A 22,442-nucleotide genomic window follows, 5' to 3' on the forward strand; every position below is an offset into this window, starting at 1 on the left:
GCATGCTTGCTACTACTTCACTGTGCGGTAATAACATTAGAAAGGGTTTACAATTTTAACTTGACAAATGAATTCCTATTATTTTCGATTATTATTTCATAAATTAATCTAGAAACAAACATAATAAACAGTACTAGACTGCGTAATTAATAATAGAAATTTGAAGTGTGCCAAATAATTCGTAATTTCAAACGTTTTAAAAAAAATAAATTTAGCTGTACATTCAGAACTAGTATTTATTGATAACAACATCCAAAATAATAATTACTATTCATGAATTTCAGCTTGAAATATAACATTGTTTATAAAATTGTATGAAATTTTTCAGAAAAACCGCTGAGATAACATTGACCTATCCAAAATTCGAAAAATATACGGATATCGACTACTAGTGTTGAGGAAAAGTAATGCTAGAGGAAGATGTCCCGTTACAATCCACACAGGATATAACCGAGGGTATTCAGGCCAGTTGACCTCTGAATAGGACCTCCCCATCCAATCCGGCGACCACGAAGTACTTCCTAGTAATCAGGCTCGTCCTCCTGATTTGCATGCAGGAAATGAAAAACGTACATGTAAATAAACAGGACAGCACCTATAAACTTGTACGCGTGTTAGTCGTATATAAACTTGAAAACAGTAATGCCAGACTCAGCAGTGGCAAGTTTACTTGCACGTCTCCTTTAAGATGGCTTCTCCGACCACAGGTTCCCCTGCTTCAAAGTCACCAGTGGAACATTCTCCACGTCCCGCTGCATTTGCACGCTCTTTGGAAAAGCTGTGTATAACCAAAACGGAGTAAACGTATCGAGGGGTGCGGGAAGCCCGGCTATTTTTTGAAATGGGAGTAAATACTTTTTACGCAGCATTGGGCAGAGCATTAAAAAGAGCGTTCAACAGCCTGATGAGCGTGAAGCTTCACGACACAGTAGCCATGGCTCAGCTCCACAAACCCGTGTCCCGCCAGCCCTGCCGCACACCAGGTGTGGGGCTGCGCGCTGGAAGGCCACCGCTCAGTACTCCGCGGCTGGAGCCGTCACACGACTTGCTGCTGGAGCCTTCCAGGCGCCCACAACGTAAAGTCCAGACAGTGGGCGTGCTTTTCGTTCGTGGAGAATCTCACCAGACTGCGGCTGTGCGCTGCGAACTGTCCTGATCGAGCCGACGCACCACCACCCGACTTTCAAACGCCCTAAACAGATTCGAGAAGCGTCAAGTGTGGACACTGAAGAGGCTGATGCCGACTGCGCTCAGGCCCGAAGTTTAGCCCGCCCTCTGAGTGGTCGACGCGCGCTCTGTCACTTCTGGAAACTGGTGTACAGTGCGTGGTGGTCAATTTTTATGTCAGGACAACACAATGTAAGCCGGCACTGCGGCCTTTCGCTTCCTGTTTCTAAGGACTTGGCGGCTCTGACTGCTCAACAGGGCCAGGTTCAAGTGTGTTCAAGTGTGTGTGAAATCGTAAGGGACTTAACTGCTATGGTCATCAGCCCCTAAGCTTACACACTACTTAACCTAAATTATCCTAAGGACAAACACACACACCCATGCCCAAGGAAGGACTCGAACCTCCGCCGGGACCAGCCGCACAGTCTATGACTGCAGCGCCTTAGACCGCTCGGGTAGTCCCGCGCGGCTGAACAGGGCCAGTAATAGGTGCGGTCAAGAATGGTTGTCAAAATACTCGTGCCCAAAATGGGACGCTCGTCAATGTATTATTCTCATTCATTTTGACTTTCGGGTTTAATGCTCATTAGATCTTGAATAAAAGCCCCCTCCCCCCCCCCTTTCCACTATGTCGTAACAGAGAGAATCTAAACCACATCCAGTGTAGTCATTTACCTATATATATAAATATCGGTTTATTTTGTTTTAATCGGAAGGCAGCCCCAGCGCGTGAATTTTCCTCCACCAGCCCTGCGAGGAGTACGAACTGGCCGTCAGAGCACAGCCCTCTGAGAAAGTGGCTGGCGGTAACGGTGCTACCAACATCTCATGGCAAACATTCGCCACGTAGCGAGTAAAACACTTCCGCACCAACTACCTGTTTGTGGAGGACTTCATGGCGCTCCGGCGACCTGCTGAAACAGCTCGCGCGCACCTCGGCGGGCAGTGAATCCCAACGCACGCAGCCGGTGCCCACCCGACTGAAGCACGACGCCAAAACAGAAGTGCGGCCAACATTTTAGCCGTGGGAACGGAAAAACCTGCATCTCACTACGAGGCGACTTTGAAAGAATGGAATCACTGCTCCCTGTTTTATTGACGCCGCTCTGTGTATCCAAAGACCGTTATATTTCTTTGGCAAAGAAAAATGATCAAATACTCGTCGAATTTCTCTGACGTGGCGCTAGAAAGGGGTATTACACTGTCATCATATTTTTCGTCAAATTTCAAGGTCGCGTACGAAAAGTTGTTATGCCGTGCAGTTGCTTGTACAACAACTGCATTGTGTGTTTATTTGGAAGAAAAGCGGCGGCAAAAAGGAAACATGCTTGGATGAACCCTAGGTACAGCGTTGAGACAATAAAAGCACTGACGAACATTTGTTACGAGAGCTGCAAGTCGAGGAACTCAAGTCTTAATATGTAGATTACTTGCGAATGGATCCGTGTGTATTTCAGTACTTGCTTAGTAAAGTGCATTCTCATACTACAAAACAGAATACTCTCTTGAGAAATGCTATATATGCGGAAGGCAGACAAGCTGTGACACTGCGACTTCTTAAAACACGAGAGAGCTACTCTTGTTTACAACACACCCCTCGAGTACCACATTGCACATTAACCAAAATAATTCCAGAAACGTGAGCAGTGATTTGTAAAGCACTGAAGGGGGAGTATGTCAAGGTAAGTAAACGTTTACTACACTATATGGGCAATAAAAACTATTCTTAATGTTGTATAATTTAAGTAATGGAATTAGTGTTCCAACAACAACAAAATTAAATTACGAAACAGATGAACCGCTTTTTAACTTGTGGCATCCAGCGTTCGAAAATAGAGAAAGTAGGATGGAAAGTTAAGAAAGGATTTTTTATTTTAGAGTGTGGCCAGATGCTCTATTCGGCCTTGCTGGAAATCTGCCTGTATGTTTGCAGACGTAGAGGTGGTTGGCTGTAGCTGTGCTTGTGGACAGGAAGTCGCCTGCAGCATACCCCACCTGCCCATCAGCACACAATAGCGTGCTCTGTGCCCCTCGCTCACCCCGCATCCTAGTCGAAGCAAAAGTATTAAAAAAAAGAGTCAAAGCAACAAACCAACTTTGAAGCCATCTTTACAAACACACTATGGAGACCTCAAAACGCTGTAGCGACACCAGCGCTCCAAGAGGTTACATTTTACATTGCCCTGAACGGAAGATGAACGACGCTTACGATCAAATCTACGGGGAGGCCATATATGTTATCAATGTTATCACATATATTTGATACCTCGCCCCCCCCCCCCACAATGAACCATCGACCTTGCCGCTGATGGGGAGGCTTGCGTGTCTCGGTGATACAGATGGCCGTACCGTAGGTGCAACCACAACGGCAGGGGAATCTGTTGAGAGGCCAGACAAACGTGTGGTTCCTGAAGAGGGGCAGCAGCCTTTTCAGTAGTTGCAGGGGCAACAGTCTGGATGATTGACTGATCTGGCCTTGTAACACTAATCGAAACGGCCTTGCTGTGCTGGTACTCCTAACGGCTGAAAGCAAGGGGAAACTACGGCCGTAATTTTTCCCGAGGGCATGCAGCTTTACTGTGTGGTTAAATGATGATGGCGTCCTCTTGGGTAAAATATTCCGGAGGTAAAATAGTCCCACATTTGGATCTCCGGGCAGGGGCTACTCAGGAGGACGTTGTTTTCAAGAGAAAGAAAACTGGCGTTCTACGGATCGGAGCATGGAATTAAGATCTCTTAATCGGGCAGGTAGGTTAGAAAATTTAAAAAGGGAAATGGATAGGTTAAAGTTAGATATAATGGGAATTAGTGAAGTGGCTGGAGGAGCAAGACATCTGGTCAGGTGAATACAGGGTAATAAATACAAAATCAAATGGAGATAATGCTGGAGTACGTTCAATAATAAATAAAAAATAGGAATGCAGGTAAGCTACTACAAACAGCATAGAGAACGCATTATTGTGGCCAAGACAGACACGAAGCCCCCCCCCCCACCACAGTAGTACAAGTTTATATGCCAACTAGCTACGCAGATGACGAAAAGATTGATGAAATGTATGATGAGATAAAAGAAGTTATTCAGATAGTGAAAGGAGACAAAAATTAAATAGTCATAGGTGACTGGAATTCGATAGTAGGAAAAGGAGGAGAAGGAAACGTAGTAGGTGAATATGGAATGGGAGTAAGAAATGAAAGAGAAAGCCGCCTGGTAGAATTTTGCACAGAGCATAACTTAATCATAGCTAACACTTGGTTCAAGAATCATGAAAGAAGGTTGTATACATGGAGATACTAAAAGGTTTGAGATAGATTATATAATGGTAAGACAGAGATTCAGATACCAGGTTTTAAATCGTAAGACATTTCCAGGGGCAGATGTGGACTGACTACAATCTATTGGTTATGAACTGTACATTATAACTGAAGAAACTGCAAAAAGTTGGGAATTTGAGGACATGGGACCTGGATAAACTGACAGAATCAGAGGTTGTAGTGAGTTTCAGGGAGAGAATAAGGGAACGATTGTCAGGAATGGGGGAAAGAAATGCAGAAGAAGAATGGGTAGTTTTGAGGGATGAAATAGTGAAGGCAGCACAGGATCAAATAGGTAAAAAGACGAGGACTAGTAGAAATCCTTGGCAGGGCGTATACGCGGAAAATGAAAAAAAATTCCCGGCTTTTTCCCGGATTTCCTGGTAAAAAATATATTTTTTCTCCCGGGTGAAAACACAATTTCTCTGTGTTAAGTGACACTATATTTTCTCTCGGAACTGTAAAACTTATCAATCCTTTGGATGGTTATGGTTTTATGCACGGGCGTGGAATTTCCCGGCACTTTAGAAAACGAAACTCACGGGGGAAAAAACACGTTTGGAAAGATGTCTAACGTGCAGCAACATGTACGCTGCGTATTACGAAAGTACACATTGGAATTCCAGCAAACACTGCATGTTACTTTCGGAATCATTGAAATCGAGATTGCGATGCGCTTTGGTAAGCCAGTCACAGCTCATGTCACGTGATCTCGCCGGCCGTTGACAGCGGACATTCAGAGCAACGTCACTGTTAAGTAGCGTGAACACACAAACAGGGAAAGTTAATAGTTTAAATTAATATACATTGTGTTGTTACAAGAAAAGGAAAGCTTTCACATATAAAATTAGTCTCTAAGGTTAATAATCTGCAAGAGAAGCTAAGCTTTCGCATATAATGTTGATCTTTTCAGCGCGTGTTACACTTTAAGATATATCACACAAATGTGCCAGTAAAATTTTCAATAATGTCGTAAATGTCTGATCTTCAGGGTTCGAAATCCTTCTAAATGGCTCGTCATCGAAGAGCTGATTTGTAAATGAGAGTCAAACGCTCTTTGATTTAAGAAATTCATGGTACATTCTCGCACATAGTTCAACTTACGTAAAAGGATATTTACTTTGAAAGTAACGCTTTTCAAACCACCATTCGCAATATTTTCCCGCGACCTGTTAGAAACAGGTCCGCTTCCGCAGTTGCCAGAGAGCGCAGATAACGCGACGCCGCGCTTGCGAAGCTGCCATGACGTAGGAAGCCCGTATGTGCGTACGTGTAAAACATTAAAAGATCACACATTATGTCACAAAAGAAACAAGACGTCAGAGATTACTGCAAGAGCATCGGAATTTCGTGAACCATACTAAAATGTGCACATTTAGAGTGCATATTTAAAGTGCACATTCCAATGTCCAGATTCCCAATGAAGTAGACCTCGACCTGATACTAAGCTTTTCAGTGTGGTTTTCGGGATGTAAATTTTATTGGAGCACCAGTACTGTATTATATCATGTCTGGCACTTAATTGTGGCAAAATGTCATACGTGCTAGAAGATGAAAACGTGCACTTGAAATTCAGCAACCAGTTGAAACTAGCCAGTACTGTGGAATTTCGTTTCAAAAACATTGACTGCCTCTGCGGAAAAGGTTAATAAAATCAAATTTCTTTAGCAAACAGACAAAAATAACTACATTGTTCTGCAACGTGATTAATGCTTGACTGTCAGAAAGGTGGAAATAAAATAAAATCTGAAACTAATAAGATATTTTAGCCTTCCATAATTATGTGAATGTATTTTAATTCACATGATAGCTCCCGGCCACAGCCATCCGTTTTGTTTTCATTTGACGTGAGAGTAAACGAAGGGGAAACAGCAGAATCACTAAATGTAAACACGGGTCACGTGGAGACTGCCCACTATAGCTCAGACTGCTCTGCGCATCAGCCCCGGATCTACGACATTTGCGAACCGGGTCAATACGAAAAAATCGAATTTTCAAAAATATCTTCATATTGTAGCGTACATGTTTCTGAAAAGTCTGAAACATAAAACATATGTGTTCGAGGAAATGTAAGACATGTTATATGGTCTGAAGTGCGCCAAAGTGCATTGCCACGTCTCTTCATACACCATTCTTCTATAGCACGTCACTGTATTTCGCTCTCTGGAATTTAAACGTGTGTATTTTGTAATGGATGCCATCAAACTATATTTAGGACAGTGGAAACTGAAATGTCCCGTTGTGCCTCTCCTGCCCCCAGTCGGCCCGTTTGACAGCCTGCTCCTCCTTTAAAAAAAAAAAAAAAAAAAAAAAATCTCGCAATTAATAGTGAATGGGATTATTTGTAAAGGGGAGAGTAAGAACTCTTCAGAAAATTTTCACTCTTTATTGTCTATTAGCTAATAACTTGCTCTTTTGTGGGGCATAACATTAAATATTAGGATACACAAAACCAATAAAGACAAGAGACAAGCAAGAAAGTACACATTTCTTCAATCCTTAGCTCCTAGCATTTTTTTCCCTCTAATCTTGCTACAGCTTTACATGGTGTGCTTACCTCAAAGTTCGTCAAACGTTTTGCTACATGAAAAATCGAAATGTCATTATCTAATACTGAAAAAGCTGTTGACACAAATCATACCCAAGATGGTGTGGTTTCTCGATCTGATTACGTCTATTTTGTCACTGTCTGATAGATAAAACAAACTAGGCCTCTCTAATATTGCAGCAATTTTGAAACACACAACAAATAAACGACACTGTTTTGGCACAAATGTTCATTTTTACAGCATGACAATATAATTCACGAAGTACCAATATCAAATGCCTATAAGACCTACTACAAGCAAAAAGCTTTATGTTAGGAAATAGTTTCACATGTCATTCATACGCACCAGTTTCTCAAGCACGAGATCGAAAAGCAGTATTACGAAATTTTTATATAAATTTGGAATCGTCTTATTCTTCCATAATTTGTGTGATGTCCCCGTTTCTTCTCCTTCCCCGCTCTAACAAACAATCTCGTCATCAAGAATTCTCTGGCTATTCCTGCCACTGTGAAAATTTGTTCGCCGATTAACTTCACAAACCCTGCCAGAATCACGGGTTTAGTTATCCCGCGATTATTCTCCGGTTAGGCGTTGTTACGTGTTGGTACAACACGTTTTCCGCGTTACTATCAGAATAGAACTTAAGCGGCTGCTAGCCGGGGACTGTACAACTGGTCCTTACAAGTGTAGCGATCTGGCCAAAAATTTACTGTCAAAATTTCATTTTTTTATATACACTGAGAAGATAATACGTAATCTTTCTTAGCTGTTATTCCTGTTAGTCGTTTATTTCCACTCTGGTAGTCTGAATTTATGGATTTCGCTAATAACGCTGAACATTTACAAACCCAGTCAACCACATAATCAGACAGCGATTGGCGTTCATCCGTTCGGCTTTACTCCGCTCAGCTCGTATAGTCACGTTCCCTTTGGTCTGCGGAAGTTTATTTCTAAATGCGACGAGTATTTTCCTGACAGACATCACGTACACTATGCACGCATTCAAAAATCAACTTATGATTCACTCAGAAACCAACTTAAAATGTGTTCAAAAATGTTCAAAAATCAACAGGGATGCGTTTCAAAATCTTATGAATAATCGATCAACCAACGTGAGCTGGATGCTTGGCATTTTGTGAAACACCTATTTTCCCCACGAGAATATGAATTTGGCGCCCCCTTTTCCCGGTAGCATCTAGTTACTTGCTGCGACTGCTTGCACAGCCAACAGCCACATTCCTGTAGCCAGAAGCGGGAAAATCTGCTGGTCAAACACGACTCAACTGCGCATGCGCATGAGCCCGCTCGTAACTGCTAAAAAGAAAATAATGTAAACAGTTGCGGCTTCACACTCATCGGAGCCAATTTGTTGTTATGAAGCACTGCATAGTCTTCCTGAAGCCTTTGACACATTTGCTGTTGACAGACGCTTGCATGATCACTGGGTGTCGTTGATATGGCGCATTTCCTTTGCAATTTAAATTATTTTCTTTTTTTTTCTCTCGTTTATGTTTTATTGTTGAAGTAGTATTCTGCAGTACGGGGAAACAGTAATATCCTTAGGTAGAGTATCGGTTCTTACCGATCAAAATTACAAAACTTTAACTGAAAACTATAACAATGAAAAATTCCCGGAATTCTAAAAAATTCCGTGTTTTCCCCGGATCTCCCGGTACGTATACACCCAGCTTGGATAACAGAAGAAATATTTAATTTAACTGATGAAAGTAGAAAATAAAAAAATGCAGTAAATGAAGCAGGCAAAAGGGAATACAGACGTCTCAAAAATGAGATCGACAGGAAGTGCAAAATGGCTAAGCCTGGACGCCTAGAGGACAAATGTAAGGATGTAGAGGCTTATCTCACTAGGGGTAAGATAGATCCTGCCTACAGGGAAATTAAAGAGAACTTTGCACAAAAGAGAACCACTTGTATGAATACCAAGAGCTGAGATGAAAACCCCGTTATAAGCAAATAAGGGAAAGCAGAAATGTGGAAGGAGAGAATCTATAAAAGGGTAATGTACTTGAGAACAATTTTATGGAAATGGAAGAGGATGCAGATGAAGATGAGATGGGAGGTATGATACTGCGTGAAGAGTTTGACAGAGCACTGAAAGAACTTAGTCGAAACAAGGCCCCAGGAGTAGACAACATTCCATTAGAAGTACTGGCAGCCTTGGGAGAGCCTGACAAAACTCTACCGTCTGGTGAACAAATGTATCAGACAGGTGAAATACCAGCAAACTTCAAGAATAATATAATAGTTCAAACCCCAAAGAAAGCAGGGGTTGACAGATATGAAAATTACCGAACTATCAGTTTAATAAGTCACGACTGCAAAATACCAACGCGAATTCTTTACAGGCGAACGGAAAAACTGGTAGATGCAAACCACGGGGGAAGGTCAGTTTAGATTCCGTAGAAATATGGGAACACGTGAGGCAATACTGACCCTACGATTTATCTTAGAAGATAGATTAAGGAAAGGCAAACCTACGTTTCTAGCATTTGTAGACTTAGAGAAAGCTTTTGACAATGTTGACTGGAATACACTCTTTCAAATCCTGAAGGCGGCAGGGATAAAATACAGGGAGCAAAAGGCTATTTACAAATAGTACTGAAACCAGATGCCAGTTGTAAGAGTCGAGGAGCATGAAAGGGATGCAGCAGTTGGGAAGGGAGTGAGACAGGGTCGTAGCCTATCCCCGATGTTATTCAATCTGTATATTGAGGAAGCAATAAAGGAAACAAAAGAAAAATCGGAGTAGGTATTAAAACCCATGGAGAAGAAATAAGAACTGTGAGGTTCGCCGATAACATTGTAATTCTGTCAGAGACAGCAAAGGACTTGGGAGAGCAGTTGAACGGAATGGACATTGTCTTGAAAGGAGGATACAAGATGAACATCAACAAAAGCCAAACGAGGATAATGGAATGTAGTCGAATGAAGTCGTGTGATGTTGTAATTAGTTAAGGAAGTGAGACACTTAAAGTAGTAAATGAGTTTTGCTATTTGGGGAGCAAAATAACTGATGATGGTCGAAGTAGAGAGGATATAAAATGTAGACCGGCAATGGCAAGGAAAGCGTTTCTGGAGAAGAGAAATTTGTTAACATCGCGTATAGATTTAAGTGTCAGGAAGTCGTTTCTGATAGTATTTGTATGGAGTGTGGTCATGTATGGTAGTGAAAGAATAGAAGATTTCGAAATGTGTTGCTACAGAAGAATGCTGAAGATTAGATGGACAGATCACATAACTAACGAGGAGGTATTGAATAAAATTGGGGAGAAGAGAGATTTGTGGCACAACTTGACTAGAAGGGATCGGTTGGTAGGACACGTTCTGAGGCATCAAGGAATCACCAATTTAGTATTGGAGGGCAAGATGGAGGTTACAAATCGTAGAGGGAGACCAGGAGATGAAAACACCAAACAAATTCAGAAGGATGTAGGTTGCGGTAAGTACTGGGAGATGAAGAAGCTTGCACAGGATAGAGGAGCATGGAGAGCTGCATCAAACGAGTCTCTGGACTGAAGAGCACAACAACAACAACAATTTAGTATTCACAATGTTTCATATGAAGATTTTGTTAAATACTGTGGTTAAATACAATCCTTTGTATACTGTTGTTGGTTACAATCATGTACACTTATGTGTGAGGTTGAAACCTTGTTCTCTGTCAAGATGGTAGTTTATTCATTATTTCTTTTTTTAGTTTACGTGTGGCGTTCGCAAGTGCCTGTCAGTCAAATGACGAAGTCACTAGAATTGTTTCATTACAATTTTGGATTTAGAAGTACAAACATTTGTGCAATATAATGTTTTCCTTCTTCCTGGAAAAAAAATTGCTTCTGTTGCCAGAATGAGATTTTCACTCCGCAGCGGAGTGTGCGCTGATATGAAACTTCCTGGCAGATTAAAACTGTGTGCCCGACCGAGACTCGAACTCGGGACCTTTGCCTTTCGCGGGCAAGTGCTCTAGCCCGCGAAAGGCAAAGGTCCCGAGTTCGAGTCTCGGTCGGGCACACAGTTTTAATCTGCCAGGAAGTTTCATTGCTTCTGTTGGTTACAACCTTGTTTTGGGAGGCTATTCAGTTACAATAGCAGTCCGTACTTGCCGCTGTTTATACTGAATTCAAAGTATTGCTACCGGCAACAGTCGCTACATTTTTCTGTATACGGGGCTTCCACACTTCAGAGAGCAGGACGTGATACGTGTCGTACAGGCGAGTACGTCACTGGGTATGCGATGTTCCGTGTCTGCAGCGACGAGCGCGTTTAGACGATACTGGAAAATGCAACAAGACGCTGTCTTGTGGTTTTGAAAGGATTTAGACAGGTCACCCACACATTACGCAGCATTACCGGACAGTGCCTACATTCTCTGAATCAAGGTCTAGGAATTAAATTGCACACATCACGTAAATTCCGAGCATAACAACTAAGAAAAGTAATTAGATGTCAGTGTCAAATAGGTAAGCGAGACTCACATGTGACATATTTTTTACCACCTGAGAAATTACACACACACACACACACACACACACACACACACGCCGTGATGTAGGAAAGTAACTGAGCGCCGCGTCGCGAGCCACTGTTCCCTGAAGTGGCGGGGCAGCGGCTCTGACGTCACGTGGCCCCCTCCCCCCCCCCCACCCCACTTCCCGCGCCAACAGCCACCAGCAACGGACGCTGCAAGTCGTGACCTTGGCGCTTCGGCCGCTTTTTTTCTCTCTCCAAGATGCGAGCACATGCAGCGCTTCCCGTGACAGAACGCTGCATTCCGAATAAACAATTTCGCCCTCCACTTGCCTCTAACAAGGGAACCTCCCCATCGCACCCCCCTCAGATGTAGTTATAAGTTGGCACAGGGATAGGCCATGAAAAACTGAACACAGATCAATCGAGAAAACAGGAAGAAGTTGTGTGGAACTATGAAAAAAATAAGCAAAACATACAAACTGAGTAGTCCGTGTGGAAGATAAGCCACATCAAGGTACGTGTGCACTAAGGAGCACCGTGGTCCCGTGGTTACCGTGAGCAGCTACGGAACGGAACGTCCCTGGTTCAATCCTCCCTCGAGTGAAAAGTTTTTATTTTCAGACAATTATGAAAGTTCATGCACTCAGACATGATCAACTTCGCTCTCCAAAATTCCAGGACATGTTAAGATTTGCTTGGACACATGCAGGATTTGACGGTCTACACACGGAAAAACTGGAAAACGTTAAAAACGTATGTTTTGACAGAGCACAGGGAAAACTGTGCGACTGTGAAACTTGCATTCATTTGTTGCCGTTTATGTGACAAACTCTTATGTTTTCATCACTTTTTTGGGAGTGATTATCACATCCACAAGAAAACCTAAATCAGGCAAGGTAGAAGAAACTTTTTACCCATTCGCCAAGTGTGCAAGTTAGGTGGGTCGACAACATATTCCTGTAATGTGACGCACATGCCGTCACCAGTGTCGTATAGAATATTTCAGACGGGTTTTCCTGTGGAGGAATCGGTTGACCTATGAATTTGCGATCAAATGTTTTCGGTTCCTATTCGAGAGGCACGTCCTTTCGTCTACTAATCGCACGGTTTTGCGGTGCGGTCGCAAAACACAGACACTAAACTTATTACAGTGAACAGAGACGTCAATGAATGAACGGTCAGATCGTAACTTTGCGAAACTAAAGTAAGTAAAATTTTTACTCGAGGGAGGACTCGAACCAAGGACCTCTCGTTCCGCAGTTACTCTAACCACAGGACCACGGCGCTCCTCGGCTTACATAGTCCTTGATGTTGCATATCTTACACTTGGACTACTCAGTTTGTATATTTTGCTTATTTTTTCATAGTTCCAGACAACTTCTTCCTGTTTTCTCGATTGATCTGTGTTCAGTTTTTCAAGGCCTATCCACTGTATCAATTTATAACTAAATCTGAGGGGGGTGCGATGGGGAGGTTCCCTTGTAAGTCTTCCACAGTCATTTTCAGCATCGACAGAACAGACGCTAGTCCCGTGTTCTCAAGAAAATCTTACGTTCCGAACGTATCCTTAAAGGCTATTTTCACTTACAGTACTACAAGTACTTTTAACTCGAAGTGGTGGCCGCTTGTATTTTCCACAGTTATTTCGATTTCAGAGAAGCTGGTGGGTTGCAAGTACATAACGTAATTAATTCGTATCAGATGGCCATTCAGTACATTTCACCGACTCAGTTTACTGTTGGCTGCCCTGGTATCCATCCAGGAACTTAAATTCTTCCGTCTGTTCCCTTGTGCTGTGCCCAGTACGAGGGCCTAAATTGTTCGTTCGTGGCAGCTGTTTTTGTAGTAACCGTCACTTTTGCGCTAGTATTTTTTTACAGTTCTTAGTAACTGGCTGTTATTGTGCTGTGATTGGTTGATGCAGTACAGACTACCCAGTCCCGTATTCGGTTTTATACTACGGGAGTACTGGTGCCACATTTAGTGGCTTTGTATTGAACATAAGTGCAAGGAAAAAAAGAACCCTCGGAAACGCGTACTTATAGGTGCGAATTCTTACAATAGAACAGCGCAAAATGACGCGCTATATGACGACGTCATCATCGCAAGCTGCACTTACTTTGGGGTCAAACACCAAGTTTAATTTCTGCCCTTTCAAACTAACTACAGTAAGGAACTAACTACAGTAAGGTCAGCACTGTGGACACAAAACTGTCAAGTCTTGATGCCGTAGTAAGTTTTCTTTAGTCGTGTCGGAAATATTTCGTTAGAGAAAACTCACGTTAGTAAAGTCTTGCATGCATTTATAAAAACTGCGCCATTCATCGTGTAAAGACTGGGTATTACGTTTCGCACTGTGAGAATGGAGACTGCTACACCTGTCATTACACTGTTTTCAAGACCTCCTGGGTGGTGTCTGCACATTTTGGACAATATTTGACCGCCGTGTCGGCTCCTCTGTCCTGACTGTGCTGAATCGACGACAGGGGTCGTGGGTTCTCTCCCAGCAGTTGCTTTTCTACTCAGAAAGCCGTGACTCGCCGCGGTGTGTAAGAATGTGGCGTGGAGGGGACCCTGGATTTTTCTTTCCATTGTTTATTTTTATTCACTTTCGTTGTTTTAGCTTTGCCGCCACCTGCTCACAGCCGACGATAAACTGTTGTAAAGACAATAAACATCAAATAAAGATTTTGTTAACAAAAAAATTAAAAATCGGCTCCCTCATTATCATTTCAAGTTAGAATTTCTCCTAATTAATTTTGGGTTTCAAAGAAAAATGTTTTGGAAGACCCCAACACAAAAGAGATTACGAAGAAGAAACTAATTCTCTTCTAGCCGCAACAGAGAGTAACCGACCACAGAATCAATTGTTTTACATCTGGCTAGGTGCTAATGATCATTTGCATATTTTTTGTGAAGTAAAAACATGAAATGATTTGCACACGCGATACGAACAAAGAAATATTCGAAACTAATTTTCTCACTAGGAAAAGATAAAGAGAAATAGCTGTTTGAAACTGATAAATAAGGGGACTAAAACTGTATCTCTGACTTGGCAGTTAAATGTATGCTTGGAGTTGGAAAATTTACCCGTCGAAAGAAAGAAGGCGCGAAGGTCGAGGCCGTATTTTGATAAAGTGTAAGTAGAACAATATTTGCTATCACTAGATTTGCCAACTACTTAACATTTTAAACGTGAATGAACGAGAGATGGAATAATTCGTGAGTGGTATCGAAATTTAATTGTATTATCTGTACAAGTCAGAGATATAGTAGAGATCCAACTGTGCTTTACAGAACGTTACATCACTTACTGTGGCCTTTCGTAGCTTGTAATCGGAATGTTACACAAGGAAACCAATGATACTATAAGTAAACTGTCACTAAGACGTGAATTACAAGTTAATGAATAGCAACACTGATAGCTCACCGCCGGCCGGAGTGGCCGTGCGGTTCTAGGCGCTACAGTCTGGATCCGCGTGACCGCTACGGTCGCAAGTTCGAATCCTGCCTCGGGCATGGATGTGTGTCATGTCCTTAGGATAGTTAGGTTTAAGTAGTTCTAAGTTCTAGGGGACTGATGACCTCAGAAGTTAAGTCCCATAGTGCTCAGAGCCATTTGAACCATTTGTTTTGATAGCTCACCATACGTGTTAGGAAACACTATGACAAATTTCTCAGTATTATTTAGCAAGAAGAATGAAGCCAGTGGTGCAGTGGTTTTTCGTACTTGACTCTGCACATAATGAACTTCTAGATCCAATTCCAGAATTGAAACACTTAACGCAACCTATTAACGACACCTGGGTCTTTTGTCTATGTATACGTCAGCCACACGCGAAACTGCGTTGGTCCCGTCTATGTGCGTAATTAAAGTGTGTACCACAAAGGAGTAATATGGGTCCGATACCGATAGGCATATACTCACCATTTATCTACGTTACCGTTGATTGCTTACGGATAGATTCCCGACAGTAACGTACACAGTATATGTACTGGCATTATAGGCAGCACTGTGTGGTCAGTAAATACCAAAATGCTACTCTGTGAATTAATACTGGACGGTGCAGTGATTAATAGCAAGGGCAAAGGAGTACTGTGGTTGTAAACATTGTCGGGAGTGTTCTTTGAGGCAGATTATGTGTACAAATATTTTCTAGGTCATTCAAAGAACTCGCGAATACAAATTTCTCAACAGATCTGACGAAAAATTAAAATAATTTTTGGCATTACATGAAGGCAGCAAGCGGATCGAAATTATAAGTTCAGTGGCTCAGTGACCATACTGGCGTAGAAAAGCAAGACGACAGACAGAAGGCGAAATACAGAGCTACCAGGAATGATTTGTTTCCTGAATTCTGAATTTTCCAAAATATTACGTGCACAAATATTATTGGACCATCAATACAAACGCAGCTAGTTTAAACTGTGCCGACCACCTGACATCACGAATTCACCGGCTTGCCAAAATGCCGACGAGGCAAGGCAAGGGAAGTGATTTCGTGCGTTGGAATACGCGAGATACTTGACCTAATGTGGGCAGCTGCAACCGTGGAGGGGGGTGGGAGGCGAGGGGGGCTGAACGAGATTTTTGTACAAAGAAGTCAACAGCAGGCACAAGCCGCGAACTCTAAATAGCGCAACAAAGTGTGTGGAAGACCGTGCGCCGGCGCTTACACTTCAAAAGGTACCGTTTGCAGCTCGTGGGAAAGCTGTGGCGAGTAACAGAATGAGATGGGGCTCAGGTAGTGTGCATACTCGCGTCCATCTAGAAAAGCTTTCACCGAGTTTAACGAAGGCTATGTTGGCCTGGTGTATTGACGATGCCCTTTGGCTACACTGTCTAAAGGATCATTCTAAGAAGTATCAAATTAAGATCAACCTGAAGATACCTAAGTAAGGCGAAACGCGTAGTTGAAAAATAAAAAAATTAAAATGCAACCAAGACTGTTTTGGCAGAAATAGTCATTTTTATAGCACGACAGAATCACGACGAAGTATCAACAAAAAAAAATCTGATGCCTATTACGCCTATTAATAGCAAAAAGCTTTATGTTAGGAAATAGTTTCACATTTCATTCATACGCTCCAGCTTCTCAAGCATGAGATCGAAAAGTAGTGGTATGAAATTTTTGTGTAAATTTGGAATCATCATATTCTTCCATAATTTGTGTCATGTCCCCGTTTCTTCTCCTTCCTCATTCCAACGAACAACCTTGTCATCACTAATTCTGTAACTTTTCGTGCCAGTGTTAAGTAAGACTCATTCTCTGCGTAGCTTCACCAACCCTGCCACAACCACCAGTTTAGTCATCCCGCGTTTATTCTCTGGTTATGCGTTATTACGTATCCGTACAACGTGTTTTCCGCGCTACTCCCAGAATTTAATTTAAGCGGCTGCTAGCTGGGGACTGTACACTAGTAAGTGTAACGATCTGGCCATGCTTTTCTGTCAAAATTTCATTTTCTTAGATACACCGAGTAGATAATATATAATCTTTCTTTAAACTGTTATTCGTGTTTGTCGTTTATTTGTACTCTGGTAGTCTAAACCTACGGATTTAGCTAGTAATTATATATAACAAAGCTGATCATTCGCAAACCCCGTCAACCACATAGCAAACAGCTATAGGCATTCACCCGTTTGGCTTTATTCCGCTCAGCTCGTATAGCCCTGTCCGCTTTTGTGTGCAGGAAAGTTTATTCCTAGATGCGACCGAGGTTCCTGTGGCAGAGACATCACATACTCTATGCATGCATTCAAAAATCAACTTATGATTCATTCAGAAATCAACTTGGAATACGTTCAAAAATATTAATAAATCAACAGCAATGCGTTTCTAAATCATATGAATAATCCACAGACCGACATGCTCTGGATGCTAGACGCTATGTGAAACAAGGTTTTTTCCCTCAAGAATATGAATTTGGCGTCCCCCCCCCCCCCTCCGTTGAAACTGTCGATTTTTACGGGTAGCATGTGGCTGTTTGCTGCCACTGCTTGTACAGCTAACAGCCACACTTCAGCAGCCAGAAGCGCGCGAATGTACTACTCATACGTGGCTCAACTGCGCATGCGCATAATCCCACTCGCAAGTCTCAAACTAATGTAATGTAAACAGTTGTGACGTCACATTCATCGGAGCCAATCTGTTGTTTTGAGCATTGCATTGTCTTCCTAAAGCCTTTGACACATTTTGTCGATGGCAAACGCTTGTATGAGCACTTTGTTTTTTGTTGTATGTGGCGCCTTTCCTTTGCAACTGAAGTTTTATTTTCGTGATTCCTCTCGTTGATCTTTTATTGCTGCAAAAAAAAAAAGATAAATAAATAAATAAATGGTACAAATGACTCTCAGCACTATGGGAGTTAACATCTGAGGTCATCGGTCCCCTAGAACTTAGAACTACTTGAACCTAACTAACCTAAGGACAGCACACAACACCCAGTCATCACGAGGCAGAGAAAATCCCTGACCCCGCCGGGAATCGAACCCGGGAACCCGGGCGCGGGAAGCGTTTATTGCTGTAGTATTATTCTGTAGTAAGGGAATACAGTTATATCCTTTGTTAGAATATCGCTTCTTACCAGCCGAAGACACAAAAATTTCACTGAAAACTAAAACAATGAAAAATTCCCGGAATTCTAAAATATTCCCGGGTTTTTCCCGAATCTCCCGGTTGTCCCGGGTCGTATACACCCTGTCATTACATCATTCAGAAGCCACACTGGAAGTTACCGATAACTCGCGTCACAAATATGCACAGTAATGTTCAGATCCGTTTTGTTTCTTTTTGGACCAACTTAAAAGTAAGACGCAGTAAAACGGAGCAAACCGAAACGAAACCGTGGACGGAGCAGCCCCGTCTGCACTCGCCTGGGACGTGGGGGCGCCGTGCTCACGTGCCAGGGGCGGGCGGCGCTGGCCGGCGGCACCCACGCCTCTTCGTGCACAGGCTGCGCGCGTCTTGAAACGTACCTCTGCACCAGGGACGAACGGTGCCCAATACCGAAAAATACTGAACCTGCTGATTGCAGCCACATTTCCATCCATGACGATATCAAAACAGACATAAAACACTCTGAAAGGTCTCTGTTGGATTCCTTTCATGTTTAATTTCTTAAATCTGTTGTCATTTACGGCATAAATTCCTCTTCTAAATTTACTGTGGTGTTTCTGAATATCTGGGAGGAGACTGAGTAGTGGAACGTGTTACTTTTACACATAAACAAGAACGATCTGTCACACTACTACACTTTAAAACACAGTTTATATGTAATTCATGTCGCACAGTCTCATACGGAACCTACATCCGCTTTCTTTTATATACTGTATATGATAAGATACTGTCATCCCCCTTCCCTTCTGTGTGAGAGGATGAATGAGCAAATGTATTTCTAGTTGCATGCTTGAGGGTAGCAGACAAGGCTGTCTGCTAGAGAACAGTAGGACCAACGTCGGAACAGGTAGCTACGCTTTCTAAAAGCAAAGAGGTTTCTATCCTTAGTATGATCCTGTCCGTCCCTTGTCATGTTGGTATAGGAAGCTGCCTCTCTGGTCACTTCCGTTTTGTATACGGAAGCACCCTTGGTAGGAGCCGAGGTCAGTCTGTCCGCGGCGAGCGTCTGAAGTGGTAAGATCTCCGACTAAGCGCGTGTCTGCCAAGTCCGTAGGACAATGGATTTCTTAAGTTCAGCCTAACTGAAAATTTAATCACCTTTATTTCAGGTTTAGCTCTAAAATATCTAATGTTATCTCAAATTGCAGCGCAGTGTAATTCTCGTGTGAAGTTCAGATTATTTTCCGGTAGTTGCTTTGTCACTACTTTGTGAGTAAAGTGGAACCACGTGTTGATCAGTAACTCTAACTAAGATCAATCTTAAATGCGAATGCTTGTGTGATTATAACGTCTCGTCTTGACAATATTTTTCAATATAGCAACTTTTCTTTATGTTCAACCCACGTGGAGTGTACTTTGCGAGACCAGTACCACGTGCTTATATAACTGTTTGACCCATCAGGTTAATAGTAAGACGTTAGTAACCAGTTCGAGGTTTTTCTTCTGTAAATTGCTATCCGATCTAATTTACTTTAATTATCAAAATTATTGTGGAGTTATACGCTTTGTTTAAACCAAGTTGACCACGTGAACATGTGGTGTAATCATCAAAGTAGCCCTCAGCTATTCTTTTTGGGAAGATTTCACAGAGAGTTAGTATGAATTTAGTATACCAGTGTGTGGTAATTACATGACGGACAGGATTGTACTACGAACGTAACTTCTTTAGGTGAAAATTGAATCGGTTGGTTGTGGTTAATTTCCTGTTGCATATGTTTCAACGTTCTTCGTGTGTTATTTTATGAATGCAGTGTTGTATGCAGTCTCCCAATCTTGGCTCCATATTTGATGTGTTCCGTAAGATTACAAACCCACGTTTTCACAATCCTAAATAAGGCACCAGCTTAGTTATGAATCGAGTTTAATATGCTGAAATTTCAATGATCAATCTTAAAATAAATTTCCAAATATAAACTGATTTATTTCTTTTATTTAAATTCTCCTTTTTTTATATATATATCACCGGTTGTCGTATGACTATTAAAAGATTACAATTAATGTTAGTCTGGTTGGGAATTTGGTTAGCTAGACTGGATACCTGGTGAAACAGTTGGTTAGTAACGCAAGGTTAACTTCCCCAGACAGCTCACAGCTTTTAAACCGCTTTTATTGTCCATCAGTACCGCTTTCATAGCGAATTAAAGTAACAACGTTACAGACGGCTCACAGCTTTAACCCGCTTTTATTGTCAATTAGCACCGCTTGCAGATCAGATTAAAGCAACAACATTACAACTCTTCAAAATCAAACATGCGCAAGAATTATTGTTGCTGTAACATTCCATTTCTTTGGCTCCGCTGACAACCGTACTGTGAACCTGTCGACTAGCCTAGACCTGGGGCTATGCAACAGATCAGCTTTCCACCACAGCCTACATTACAAACAATAATGTACCAGCCATGTAAACATCACTGCGTTCTGTTGCAGAGCACATCATTACGCCACGGGGCAGTGGCTACGCCCGGTATCGGTAGCTGCGACCTACTCCGGTTCGGACAGCCGCCTGTAATGGAAATACGCGTATTTGCAGAACCTAATGGGTGTTGATGCTCTAAGAAAAGTGAAACACACGACGAAAGTCTGAAACAACTGCAGATTTGTTATAACTGAGTAACTACTAAATGGTTTATCACCAAATGGGTCACAATGGCGACAGCGTAATTTTCCTGAATAGTTTTTTACCTCGGCAGAGGCATGGAAGTACTGGGTGGTCGCAAGTAAAATGCAGCTTCTCGCCGAGGTCCACTGTGGTCTGTAATTATCGCGAGGCAACGAAACTTGGTACATAACGTGCTAATGCGTTAAAGCGAAACCAGTTTCCTTCGGAGGAAATTAGTTCCTATTTTGGATACCAGGTGCAAATCTATCGCTGTGCAACATCTCGCCGAAGTCTGTGGTGCTCATACTGAACAAATTGTGCAAGTGGCGGTTAGTAACAAGATAAAAAAAAAAAAAAAATAAAAAAAAATTGGTTCAAATGGCTCTGAGCACTATGGGACTTAACATCTGTGATCATCAGTCCCCTAGATCGTAGAACTAGTTAAACCTAACTAACCTAAGAACATCATAAACATCCATGCCCAGGGCAGGATTCGAACGCTCGACCGTAGCGGTCACGCGGTTCCAGACTGAAGCGGCTAGAACCGCACGGCCACACCGGCCGGCAACAAGATTAACATTCTGCCGTTCTCACTTGTTTCGCCCTTCCTGCCCACGTTTCGTTCCCAGTCCATCACTATGGACACTTCTGTTTACGTCTTTTTTCCGTTCATAGCGCCACTTGGTGGCCAGAATGGGAAATAATTTCTTCGCAGTGCAAATCGGTTCCGCAAGGGCGCATCGGTGTACCAAGTTTCGCTACCATACAGTAGTAACAGTCCACACTGGGCCCGTGCGAGTTGCTCAGCTACGCATTATAAGCAGCCAGCGGTGCTCTTCCACCCAGCCACGCGACAGGGCGGTCTCGCCACCTTCTCCACGCGAGTGACGTCCACCGCCGGCCCAAGTATCACGTGAGACACCGCACTATCAAATATTTTGCTGCCGGACAAGACACCGAAAGAATTAAAAGCATCTAGAAACGTGGTACCCATTCCTAAGTCACAAGTGATCTTACTCCGGTATCGTGGTTCAATCGATGTGTCTCAAAGCGCGGATTCCACACATTCGCGATTAAATGGCGACCTTTTTATGACACTGTTGTGGCCGTCGCTACTGTTCATCTGTCAACGTCACACTTCCCGACAATTCAGCATAAATAATCTCGCTACAAACGAGACGTTTTGGACACGTCTGTAATACGGTGCATCAATTGCGTTGCGTATTTTACGATGGAACAGTATAAATACGGAAACCACCGGACAGTTCAATGTCACCAAAGTGAAGGCCATTTCAAGCACCGATACTGGGTTACTTATTATTCATAAAATTTGCGCAACTTGTATCAAATCACCATGTCCCTCACGTCTGACCACAGTCACTTCTCCGTGACATCACGCGTCCTGCGCTGCGATTCGATGAGGGGACCAAACTGGACAGTCGCTGTGTTGATCTACCGGTATGTGAAGTTAAAATTAACAATTTATAGTTATGGTATTCAAATTTGCGTTTTATGACGATGTGCGGTCTAACTGATACACATTTTACGATGTGCCGTCTAACTGACACACATTTTCAGGACTCTTTGTCATGCCAAAGTGTCGGTAAATGCGACGTCAGGGGCTGCCCGTTACTCCAGGGCAGTGACTTACCGTCAATTATTTGTGAGGCTTCTGTAACAGTACGTGGCTAAACGAAGTGTTAACTA

The 22,442-nt window shown here is 42.5% G+C and overlaps 1 protein-coding gene across 1 annotated transcript in view; it reads right to left on the minus strand.

Annotated features, from left to right (window-relative positions):
• LOC126108685 (poly [ADP-ribose] polymerase tankyrase-1-like) overlaps positions 1–22,442 on the minus strand; it is a 429,522-nt gene that overhangs the window by 26,052 nt on the left and 381,028 nt on the right. The window lies entirely within an intron of this gene.

This window comes from Schistocerca cancellata, chromosome 11 (genome assembly GCF_023864275.1).
Source record: "Schistocerca cancellata isolate TAMUIC-IGC-003103 chromosome 11, iqSchCanc2.1, whole genome shotgun sequence".
Taxonomy (NCBI): domain Eukaryota; kingdom Metazoa; phylum Arthropoda; class Insecta; order Orthoptera; family Acrididae; genus Schistocerca; species Schistocerca cancellata.